The 2,500-nt window shown below is 79.5% G+C and overlaps 1 non-coding gene across 1 annotated transcript in view; it reads left to right on the plus strand.

Annotated features, from left to right (window-relative positions):
- The first annotated feature begins 2,481 nt into the window (after positions 1 to 2,481).
- The window catches only part of LOC141955659 (5.8S ribosomal RNA), a 153-nt gene continuing 134 nt past the window's right edge, over positions 2,482 to 2,500 (plus strand). Inside the window, exon 1 of the ribosomal RNA XR_012632685.1 lies at positions 2,482 to 2,500. This exon is cut by the window's right edge and continues 134 nt beyond it. This is a non-coding gene — a ribosomal RNA (5.8S ribosomal RNA).

A 2,500-nucleotide genomic window follows, 5' to 3' on the forward strand; every position in this document is an offset into this window, starting at 1 on the left:
CCTCCCGGAGGCGCGCTCTCTCGTCGTCTCTCTCGCCGGCGGCCGGTCCGACCGGGCCGCCTCCGTCGCTCGTCTCCTGATGCGCGCGCGCGTGCGCTGCGCTTCGTCGCGCGGTCGGTGCGGGGCCGCCGAGCGCTCCCCCCCGCCACGCCGTCGCCACCCCCCTGCTTCTCGCCTCGGCTGGGCTCCGCCGCCGGCGGGCGTCCGGCTCCGGGCACCCGAACCCCCTCTCCCCACGGCCTTGCCCGACGGCAGTCCGCTGCCGCCACCGGGGTGGTGCGTGGGGGTGCGGCGGCCGAGGGCCCTCCCGGAGCGCCAGGGCACCGCCGGTCCGAGCGCGAGCGGCGGCGCGTAGGGGGAAGAGGGGGTGGCCGCCGGTGTGGTGGGGGCGCGTGGAGGCGGGAACCCCGGCCGGCCGAGCGGAAAGCCCCCGGCGCTCGGGCGCGCGCAGGAGAGGGAGAGGGGACCGGCGCGAGCCGTTGGCGGTGACGGGCTGGGCGCGGCCGGCGCCAGCCCGGCGAGAGGGGCGGCGGGCAGAGCAGGCCTCGCCGGGGTCGGGGGAGGCGTCTCCCCCGATCCTTCCTGCCCGCACCGTGGCGGGCTTGCTGCGGAGCAAGCCCGCCGGGGGGCCGGCCGGCCGCGTGCAGGGCCGAGGCCTCTGGGCGTTCCGGGCTCGGGTGCGTGGCGCCGGCCCTCGGGCCGGCGGGCGAGTTCCCGCGCCGGGCCGTGTCCCGCGCGCCAGCGGGCGGCCCGAGCCACGGCTCTCCTCCCGGGCGCAGCGCCGGGATACTGAGGGAAACCTCGGGCCCCGGGCCAGGAGGACGTGGTGGTGGTGGCGGATGTCGGGCGCGCCCCCGCGGGCGGACGCTCCCCCGATGGCGGCAGCGGGGGAGGCACCCCCGCGGGGCCCTTGAGGATGTTTCCCTCACCCCAGGGCCAGGTACCTAGCGTCCGCGCCTCCGCGGCCCTCCCTCGGCTGAGCCTGGGGGTCGAAGGCCGCGGAGCCGGGCGGAGGTTTAAAGACTCGGGCGGCTCGGTGCGACCCGCAGGGGCGGGCCCCGGCCGTGTGCGGCGGTTGAGCCTCCAGGGGCGGGAGTCGCTCTCGTGCAGGCCCTGGCCATGGCGGCCGCCGCCCACGCCGTGGGCTTTTTGTCCCCTCGGGCGGCCGCGCCGGGGAGGGGTGTCCCCCCTGCCCCCCCTTCTCCGCGGTCCGGTCTCGGCGGCGAGACCGGCGGCGTTCGGTCGGCCGCAGCCGGCCTGCCTCGCCCTCGAAACGCGAAGGGGAACCTCCCCCCCCCCCGGCGGGGAGCGCGGGCTCTCTCGCCGTCGGGGGCGATGGCGATTCCCCCACGGTCGGGGGTCTCGCCGGGCGGGGCGGCCTGCTCGGGCCGCCGCGTCTCCGTGGACGCGCAGCGGCGCGCTTGCGGCTTCGTGCTCCTTGCTTGCCACCCCCACCCCTTCCCGCCCCGGCTGAGGGGAGGGGTGGCGCAGCCCCCGGGCCCGAGCGGCGGCGGCGGCGCCGCCGCTCGGCGTGCCGGCCGGCGGTCGCTCGGTGGCCGGCCGCGTGGCCTGTCCCGTCCCGGGTCCTGCCCGTCGCTTCGCAGTCGCCTTTCCCGGTCTCGGTCAGGCGAGGCGGGTGGGCGGCCGAGGGGCGTTCCCCGTCCCGTTCTCCGCGCGGAAGCGGGGAGAGGGGGCGTCGCCTCCGGCTCAGCGGCGTCCGCCTTCTGCCTGGCGCGTGCCTGCGGAAGGGGCCGAGACGAGAAGCGGCGGCGGCGGCTCCGGGAGGGCAGCCGCGGCGGTGCGGTGGCCGGGCGGCGGTCGGGCGGAGCGCCGGGCGGCGTCGTCGCGTCGCCGTCTCGGGTTCCGGCGGTTGGCCGTCCGTCCCTGTCTCCGGTGTGGTGCGGCGGCGGCGCCGCGCGGGCGTTCCCGGCGTCGGGGCGAGAGCCGGGGTTTCGGGGCCACGGGGGCAAGGAGCCGGCTGTCGCAGCGCGCGGGCGCTGGGCGGCGCGGAGGCGCGCGCGGCGCGAGCGGGGCGCCCCCGCTGGTCGCCCGCGCGGCGGTCAGCGTCTGTGGTTTCCCCCCTCCGCGCGAGCGAGAGGCGGGTGCAGGTCCGGGCGCGCGGTCGGACGCGCCGCCGGCCCTCCGTGCGGAGGCCGGGCCGAGCCCGGGCGCCTGGGCCGCCTCCGAAGCGAGCAAGGTGCTTGTTGTTTCCCCAGGTCGGTCGGGAGCGCGGGCTCCCCGGGCCCTTGCCGTTCGGAGCTTGTTTCACCCTTCCCTTCCTTCCCTCCGTTGTGATGTCGGTACGGTCATCTGAGGCGAGGCGCGACCGTCGCCCGCCGGTCGTCGCGCGCCCCCTCCGCGCGTGCGGAGGGGGGCGGTCGGTCGGTCGGTGGGGCGGCGGTCCGTCGTCCGAGAAGGGGGCCGCTTCTGCGGAGCGGTCCCGGCCCCTCCGCGCGCGCGGGGCGGTGCCGAAAGGCAGACAACTCTTAGCGGTGGATCA

The sequence above is a fragment of the Athene noctua genome, unplaced genomic scaffold, assembly GCF_965140245.1.
Source record: "Athene noctua unplaced genomic scaffold, bAthNoc1.hap1.1 HAP1_HAP1_scaffold_382, whole genome shotgun sequence".
In the NCBI taxonomy this organism is placed as follows: Eukaryota; Metazoa; Chordata; class Aves; order Strigiformes; family Strigidae; genus Athene; species Athene noctua.